This window comes from Tupaia chinensis, unplaced genomic scaffold (genome assembly GCF_000334495.1).
Source record: "Tupaia chinensis unplaced genomic scaffold, TupChi_1.0 Scaffold000411_1, whole genome shotgun sequence".
Lineage (NCBI taxonomy): Eukaryota > Metazoa > Chordata > Mammalia > Scandentia > Tupaiidae > Tupaia > Tupaia belangeri.
Window position 1 is genome coordinate 272,048 of NW_006159916.1, and position 9,500 is coordinate 281,547.

At 48.4% G+C, this 9,500-nt stretch overlaps 1 pseudogene; it reads right to left on the reverse strand.

Moving 5' to 3' along the window:
• Window positions 1-6,897: 6,897 nt before the first annotated feature.
• LOC102487153 (cellular nucleic acid-binding protein pseudogene) lies at window positions 6,898-7,814 on the reverse strand (annotated as a pseudogene).
• Window positions 7,815-9,500: the final 1,686 nt, after the last annotated feature.

Sequence of the window (9,500 nt, forward strand, 5' to 3'; positions counted from 1 at the left end):
GCTCAACTGTGCAGTTCAAGTCCCAAGCCCTGTGGCTTGAGAAACACACCAGGTATGTGTGCATGCATGCCCCAAAACCCAAAGGGAGAATGGAGAAGATGGGATTATGAAATGGCCACTCCCCTGGGGGATGCTTTCTCACTTTCTCTCTCTTTGTTTGTGTGTGTGTGTGTCGGAAAAATGCACATTCCTTATAGCAGATTACAAAAACAAAACAAAAATAAAATTACAGAGCTGACTCTGTTGTCTAGTAGTTAAGGGAGCCAGATCCCATATGCTTAATCCACATGGTTCAAATCTCGACCCTGGACTCTTGAAAGACACACCCCATATATGTGCATACATGCCCAAAGTCCCAGTAAGACAGAGAAATGGAGAAAGGACCAAGGTGTAACTGCAGCCCACTAGGGGTGGGCTTTCTCCCTCTCCCTCTTTCTGCCTCTATCAAGCATAGATACTCTCTGGCAAATTAAAATAAAAAATGCTAAAGAACACAAAATGTAATTCTAATAAGCACTAAATTTCTAAACATTGACGTGTATTAGAGGCATTAGTGGGCTGAGGGGAGACAGGGACAGTAGAGCCGGTGGAAAGACAAAAGAGCCCCAGTTCATGCAAGAGAGAGACTTCAGTGAGCGAGGGGGTCACCACGTGCCCCCACTGGGTACCGCCTCGGGTTGCCCTGGGGTGTGTGATAAGCCTCTGTTCAGAGCTTTTCAATCCTTAAGCCTCAAACAGAGATGGCAATCTCAAGTCTGTGGGATCAACCCAAACCATAGCCAAGTGGAGTGAACACAGCATGGACCACGTGGCATTTAAAAATCATTTAAATGGGGCCAGCTGGTGGCATGGTGGTTAAGGTGCTGGGCTCCCATGTGGCCAACTGCTATTTGAGTCCCAGACCTGTTGGCTTGAATAACACTCCATCTGTGAGTACAGGTGTGTTCAAAATCTCAGGAGAATGGAGGAGAAGGGGCTATGGCGTGTCGTCCCCACTAGGGGGTGCTTTCTCACTTTTTCTCTCTCTGTCTCTCTCCAGCCAATGCACGCATATTATGGCACAAACCTTGAAATAAAAATTGTTTATATGGCTTTTTTTAATATGTAAATTTGAGAACTTTCACATTAACTTAAAAATTATTTGAATTTTATCTATTATCATTTTTTATTTGCTCTAGGGCATGAGTGCACATCAGCAAGAGACAAAGAGTGAAAGTGAGAAAACAAACCACCAGGTCTGGGACTCAAACCACAATCGGCCATGTGGGAGTCCAGCCTCCTGCTAGTGTCCACATGAACTATCAAAGTTCTGGTATCTCTTCAAAAGTAAGAATCTGGACACATTAGGTCTCTTGTGACACATGGGCACACTCCACAGGAGCTGGACAGTAGCTGACCTCTATAGACTCCTGCCAGGCTCTCTAGTGCCACAGTCCCTGCCACTCCCTATTACTGCCCTAAAATTTGTTCCTGTTCCTGCACTCCTGATTTCTTACAGAGGGTTTAAGAGGAACAGAAGACCTCTTCTCATTCCTGAGCCTCTGTCAGTGCTTTTACGACTTTACTCATGGCTGCTACTGGGTGACCCATGCAGAAGCATTAGCAGCCTCAAGAGCAAAGTTCTGTTCTAAATAGCAGACTGGGAAATAGATTTTGTAGTACAAGAACAGTTACTAGACCTGCCCATCTCCCCAACAAAAGCAATTTGTCTTAAACAGATCTAGCTCTGGAAGCCAATTGTAGCCCACAGATAGTTTTCTTTATTTTTTTAGTACATTTTATTATTTTTTTTAATATGAAAAGATTCTATTTATTTCTTTATTCATTATAAAAGATGTTTGGATTTTCTTTTAAATTTACTGTAGGCCACATGTACTCGTAAAGAGAGTGAGAGTGAGAGTAAGAAAACACCCCCAGGGGAATGGCCTCAGTCCCCCATTTTCCTCTGAGGGTTTTGGGAATGTACACATATGCATCTGACATGACTTTCAAGTCACCAGGTCTGGGACCCAAACCACTCAGTCAACCTGGTGGGATCCAGTTGCCCTAACCACCACACCACCTGCAGGCCCAGGGTGTATGAAGACTTACTAAAATTTATTCATTGTATTCATGGTGGAGAGTGGGTTCGTGTACAAAACAGAGGGAGGGAGAAAAAGACAGGCACCTCGAACAGGCTTCTGTCCCGTCACGACCCACCCTCCCAGCACTCCAGCTTGTCGGGAGCTGAGGCTCATGTATGTGCCCGGTGTGTTTCAGGTCAGCCAGGCCAGCCATCTCCACATCAAGGGGGAGGCGGAGTCTTAGGTGAAATGACCCGATGCCCAGTCCAGCCGATGTCCTGAACTGGATGCCAGACTCCACCCTGATATCCCCAAGATCCAGCAGTGGTGGGCGTAAATAGGGGAGGGCCAGGCTAGAGTCTGGTTCACACCCCAGTAGCAGAGCTGGTCCTGTGCAGAGATGTGCTTGTGCATTCTATCGTCCATCTCACAATATTCATGGACGGTCTCCTCTGTGCCAGGATCTGTGCTGAGTGTGGGACAACGGGGTGAAATAAACAGAGGGACACGGTTCAGTTTTCAGAGTTTATTGAATGAGACTGAGCTAACAGAGGGGAACCCCCAGGGTGAGGAAGGAGGCAGGCAGTGCTGAGAAGGACGGATGTGAAGGGAGCAGGAAGGGGCTGAGCTGTCTCAGAGGGCACCACAGCCAGCCCTGGGAGGGCTCCTCGGACTTCAGTATCTCAGGGTGGCCCAGGTGCCAGGTTCTCTGCAACGAGAGAGGAACTAGGTGACAGTCATCACTGAAGCCTTTGACCCAGAGCCTGTTTGCCCTGAAAGATCCTGGACCACCTAGAAATGAGCAAGCTGGTCCTCCCCACGGCTCGGGTGACCGGCAGGAAGAAGCGAGTTCACCAAGCCTGGGTAGAATCGTCTGGGAGAGGGGAGCAGGTGAAACAGCTCAGAGGTCTCGGGACTCCTTTAGCCATGACCTCTGCCTGTGTGGCCGTGCACTCTATAGCAAAACCTCTGAAAAAAAAAAAAAAAGAAGTGGAGGATGCACTCTTGGGAGAGCACAGACAGGAAGGCCTTAGGAGGGTGTGGGGAAGGGCCTGGGCAGAGAAGAGAATCTGTGAGAACCACCAAACTCAATGACAATCAAAGATCTTGACACTTGACATCTTGACAGGATAATTTTTCTTTTTTTTCCTTCTCTCTCTCTCTCTTTTTTTTTTGACAGGATAATTTTTCTTTTTTTTCCTTCTCTCTCTCTCTCTCTTTTTTTTTTTTTTTTTTGTAGTCAGTGGGTGGTGCCATCACCAGAGAGAGACAGAAAAATAGAGGGACAGAGGGACAGAAAGGGAGAAACCACCTTCCAGTGGGGCACAGTCATGCCACAATCCTCCATCACTCCATCTTGTTTAGATCTGGAAAAGCATACATTTCTATGGGGCAAGCAGGTTTTCAAGCCACCAGCGTTGGGATTTATCTGCAGGGGCCCATACAGAATGTGGCTCCCTTTAACCAGTAGGCCATGGAGTTGGCACAAGAGGATAGTTCACAGTAGAGCCCTGAGTTCTTACTCCTATCCTAGCAGCCTGCAGAGCGCACCTGGCCCACCCAGCAGAGCCCCAACACGCTCAGGAGATGCAGAATGCATTTCTTCCTCTCTGCCTGCGGGTGTTTCCGGGCGAGCAGACGCCCTGGTCACTGTTAGACAGCTCTGATTCATTTTTGTAACAGGAAAATGAAACCGTTATTTAACACAGGAGTTTTCTCCTTAGGGAACGAGAAGTGCACATCATAGAGAACAAGACATCTTAGTGTAAACAAGCATCAAGGGACACACAGTGCAATTCCACTTTTCTTCTTTAGTCATGATAGAGCATGTGGAAGATGAAGACACACAGAGAGAGTGGAAGAAACATGAGCACCCTCCCATGGCCTGGCCATGCTGCACTCCCCTTCATCCAGGCCTCCAGCCCTCGGGTCTCCGGCACTGGAAAAGTGTCCACCATGTTTCAGGCTGGGGATTGGAGATGCGGTCACTGGCTGGGCTCTGGTTTCTCTCAGGCAGCCCATCACCAGTGGGCCATGGAGTCACCCATGATGAAATTGTTCACGTTGATTCCTGGCAATACTTTCAAGGAATAGTGTAGTAGGAATCCCCCCGTACAGAGGAGGAAAGGGAGCACCAGAGACTAACCCAATGTCACACAGCTAAGAGGGATGAGGCCAGCACCACTATTAAGCCTCAACCCAAACACTGAAGTGCCGGCTGTGACAGGGCGTTCTGACTTTGTAGTGACCTGTAAGGGTCCCCAGGGCACTGCCTGACTCTATGTCCTGTTCCTGAGCCTCACCCCAAACACCAAGGGACAGAGAGAAGTGAGTCTTGAGGGTTGATTCCTAACACCAAATACGGGGCATCTTTTCCAACACCAACCAATTCTACACCAGCCAGGTGCCCAACAATCAATTCACTTCTGACGCTCACTCCCCCAGTGTTAGCACAGACCCCACAGCTGAGGGCTCAGACCCACAGGACTGCCCCACTTCAGAACCAGTCACATTCCTGGGGCCACTCAGAGGTCCAATGACTGCTATAATTTTGGGGTTCCTTAAATGTGTTAATTCATAGACTGAGTCCGAATTCAGGAGAGCACTTTGCTTACTGTTGCTGGCTCAGGATAACCGATACACCTCAGGAAGAGCCCACGCGGAAGAGACGCACAGGGCAAGGTGAGGGACTTCATGCCTCTCTGGGGTGACCCCCCTCTCACCAGGAAGCTCTCCAAAACCACAGTTTAGGGGTTTTATTCAGTTTCCGAGGAAATCATGAGAGGAAATCAGCAGCCAATGGGGACTGAATTCCATCTCAGGCCCTCTCCCTCATGGGGTCATGGCTGGGGATGACAGCTCTATCCTCTGCTCACCTGCTTGGCCTTTGAAGCCACCAGCTCCAGCCTGATGCCCGCAGGTGCCCTCTCCTTGAGCTAGACATTAGCTCACAGAGCTGGGGACATGCGGGGTTCAGGAGCTTTGTCCCAGGGCAGTGAGCCCAGGCCCAGCACTCGTTATTGCTCCGCAGTGAGGCTCGGAGGAGGGGCGGAGACCAGGGGCAGCAGAGAGCAGGAGCAGGGGGAGTTTCGGACAGGGTCCCACAGCTGGCACAGCTGCCCGATGAGCCCTTGGTGTGACGATTCAGAAAAAGGTGAAAATATCATGATGAGCTTATAGACTCATGAAATGTCCCTGGAGTGAAAATTCCTAACTGACCAGAGAAATCTGATTGTCTGTTATTTTCAGTCCCCAGATCCCAGAGGAGAGCTCACCTTAGAACGGGCCTTGGTTTTATGCCCACGTGAGTTAAACCCAAGGGCTCACCCCCAGGACACCCAGAAGGACCAGGAGAGCCAGAGCATGTTCATCTTCCTGACCTTGAGAGGAGGGCAACTGTGGGACTCTGGGGGCTGCCAGCTTTTCCAGACCTGAGCCGAGGGGTGGCAGCAGACGTGCTGGGGACAAGAATGAGGAAGGGAAGGAGCAATTCCGCACAACCTCTCACCTGCCCAGGTCTGACCTCTGCCTCCTGGGCCAAAATGCTGGGGACGCCGCCTATCAGACAAATGTGCCTGCACACCTGGGGACCTGGTGAGACGCAGACTCGGATTCTGCAGGTTGGGGTGAGCCTGAGAAGCTGCCTTTCCACAGGCCCTGCTCCACCCCCAGTGTCCTCCTCTAACCTAGTCAGCAGAGCCACACCGTGAGTAGCAGGACTGGGGGAACCTCCTGTGTGTGGACCGAGGACCAGGAGGAGCGGAGAGAAAGCTGCCTTCCCACACACCTGGGGTGCTGGGACCCTGGAGGGACCTGGGGACATCACAGAGGAGACGTGCTCAGGAGGACAATCCAGATAACGATCGATCCCAAGTGCTGAACTCGTGGGGAACAAAAACTTTATTTGGAATCATTGGAGGATTTTAAACCGAGAAAAGCAGATTAGGGGCAAAAATTGAAATTGTGTCCCAATGAAAAAAGGACAAGTGTGAGAGTTCATCAGGACAGTTTCTAAATTATTTAAAGTAACTAAAATTCTTTCAAGAATGGCTTCTGTTAAAGTTAGAAAGGAATACAGGGCTACATGACCAAAGGGGGAAGATACAGACAATAATGATGTCCAAAATCAGAAACTCTGATACCATCGTAGCTATATATTTAGCAGTTCAGGAACTTTATTTCTGATGCGAGATTGACCAATATCTCACATTATTTTTTTCCCCACTTCCTCCTCCAGCTTTATTAGAATAGTTTAAAATTACATTTCTATTTTCTAGGACTTCAGTTGCTTTTTCCAACTGACTTTTGAAAACCGATTACAGCAAATGAAACACAGTTGTCTAAGTGATATAGTTACACAAAAATAACATCTTGATTTCTGTGAAAATGCATTTCTCTGCAATTCCGGAATAGCTCCAAATTCTGCTAACTCTGAGCATCGCTGTTAGAGTTCGTCCTTGAAAAAATGTGTTCTGAATCTTTATCATCACCATCGACGTGTCCAGCATCAACGCTGGGGTGAAGCTGTTTCTGCTTAGGCTTTTATCCCGATTTCTCTCGCATAGCCATGAACACGCATGTTTGTCTTTTTATCTTGTCTACCCCCACTCAACTGTATGTTCTATGTAGGGCCTGATCCAGATGTTACTTGATGCTGTTTAATAGTTACTGAGGTCAGACAATCCAAGACCCTCAATATGCTAAACTTAATGTTATTTATGGACTTTCATAGACACTTTCAGAATTGCTTTGACCTCCTACAGGGGAACGTATTCAAGAACCCCATAGTGGGTTTACCGGTCTGACTCAACTCTTCCCATTCATCAATCCCTATTCACCAGTGGCACAGAAAGGGGGTTCTTAAACAGGGCATTATACATAGCACCTCTACCAAACTAAACATGCAGAAAGTCAGTTTTTTCCACCCCTTTCCTCCTTTTACACAGCAAGTAAAGCTCACTGGCCTGGGAGAAGCCTCTATCTGCCAACCTTTGGCCAGCGAAGAGGATTCAAAGAAAATAATGCAACCATCAACCAGAAAAAGGAGGGGCAACAAAGGAAAAGAATTAGGCTGTCCCTCAATCGTGCATTCCCATGCCAGGTGCCCAACTCGCCCCAGCGGTAACAGTTGACTTCCCTCGTCTTGCTGTGGTTGATGACCACGTGACCAGTCTCGCCACACCCGTAGCACTTCACTTTGGTGCAGTCTTTTTGAATATGTCCAAATTCTCCAGAAGAGTAGTACTTCTGCTCATCCGCATCTTCGCAGTCACGAGCCAGGTGGCCTGGTTCACCACGGTTGTAGCAGCACTGCTCTGGCTCCCTCTTGGGCTCCTTGCAGTCCTTGGCGATGTGGCCACCTCTCCCACAGTGACAGCAGGCATCCTCCTGAAGATCTCGATCCTTGGCAAGATGACCAGACTCAGCGGTAACATATGTCTGGGAGAGAGGAGGAAGCAATCTGGAAACCTCTGCTCATCCCACGGCCAGACCTCCGCCTGCAGGGCACTCCCGGGCCTGGTGGCCAGAGCGTCCACACTTGACGCTCTCATGAGAGCTCATGGCTGCAGTCAGATCTTCCTTCGTTCTTGTGGCCGCCGCCGCGGTGGCGACTGGAGCAGGCCGGGCCTACCTCACGTTCTTGAGAAAGTCACAAGATGCAACTTTAATTTCTACATTATCTCCTGACTCAGTTATTTTTTCTTTTCTTGTCTGGATTTTTGCCATCAGGTGCATGTATGTGCTAGAGTGAGCTAGAAATCACCTCCCTGGGGGGATAAACGCACTGCAGTCCTTTCCCCTCCATTCTCCCCTCAGGATTCTAGTTTGCAAGCACACATGTCTGGTGTGATCTTTAAGCTGCTGGGTCCAGGAGGTGAAGCACGTTGACCATGTGAGAGTAGAGTGCCTTAACCACCATGTCACCTCCTGGACCACAATCATTTTTAAAAAAATTTTTTTTCATTTCTTTCTTCGTACAGAGAACCCCAAAATGTCTCCTTCTTACCCATCCACTGCTCTTGCTGAACCTTCCCCCCTCCCCTGCCTCTGGAACTCAGTGCCAGTCCCCTGGCTGCCTCCGTAAAGAGGGATACCCGTCTCCTGGCTACCCTCTGGCTAGCTCAGAGTGTTAAGCAACTGGGGAGATTCCATGTGTTTGTATTGCACCTCCCTGTGTGCACAGTCAGTGAGTCTCATCATTCCAAAGTCACCTCCAGCAGCTACCCTAGGACCCTTCAGGTCTTAATGCGATCGAATAGCCAGGGTCCACTGACAAGTCATGACTGTCCTGGAGAGAGCTCTCCTCTTGTCTATCTCATGACGGAATTCAGCTCCTCGCTGCTGGTGTGGGGCCTCACAGTGGTTACCACTGCAGCTTTCCCACTCAGATGGACCTAGGTGTGCCAAGTTCGTGTTTCTGGGCCTCAGTGTCTATCACAGATGTCTTCCTGTCTTTATTGCTGATAACAATAAAGCTGTTTCCTATCTCAAAAACCATCGTGCTCATAAATTGGAAATTGTGTGTGCACCGGCAGTTTAGCCAACCCTTTGGTCAGTATCACACTGGGACCCCAGGTGGGACAGCATGGCAACAGCAGGGTGTGGGCTCTCCTCACTCGTCCTCTATGTCCCGAGTGCATCTGCTCACGCCATGACCTGCACTGGTGGGGGCTGGGCAGGAATGGTGGCCTGAGACCCTTCACTCTGCATCTTCTGGAATGTCCATTATATGGGTATTTGGGCATTTCATGGTGTCCCTGATCTGACAGCTTGCTTTCTCGTTCTCTCTCTCTCTCTGTCTGAGGGATTTCGACCACAGAAGATCCTCTGCCCAGACTTCACCCTCCTGCTCCCCAGTCTAGCCAGGAGTCAGGTTAGAGCACCCTACTTATCCTCTCTGTCACTTTCCAGTTCTCTCTTTCTCTCTTTTAAATTTCTTTTTTTTTTTTTAATTTTTAAACTTAGCTCTCAGCTGAAAAAAAATAATAATTTTTTATTCTCTTTTTCTTATTGTTTTTGTCTTTTTTCCCTCTTCTTTGATTTTTTTTCTATTCCTTTTTCTTTTTACCTTTCTCACTTCACTGCTCAGCCTCCATACTCTGATTTTCTCCACACGTCTAGGTGATCAGGAGCCAAATATCTGAATACTAACTCTGCATCAGATAAGGGATTGATAACCAGAATACGTAAGGAACTAAAGAAGCTGTTTGGAAAAAAGATGATGAACCCTATTAAAAGATGGGAAAAGGAGTTGAAAAGAACACTTGCTAAAGATGACACACAAATAGCCAGAAGGCATATGAAAAAATGCTCAACATCCCTCATCTTAAGGGAAATGCAGATCAAAACAACAATGAGATACCACCTAACCCCAGTCAGAATGGCTAAGATTAAAAAAACAAAAAATGCAAAGTGTTGGGGATGGTGGGGGGATGC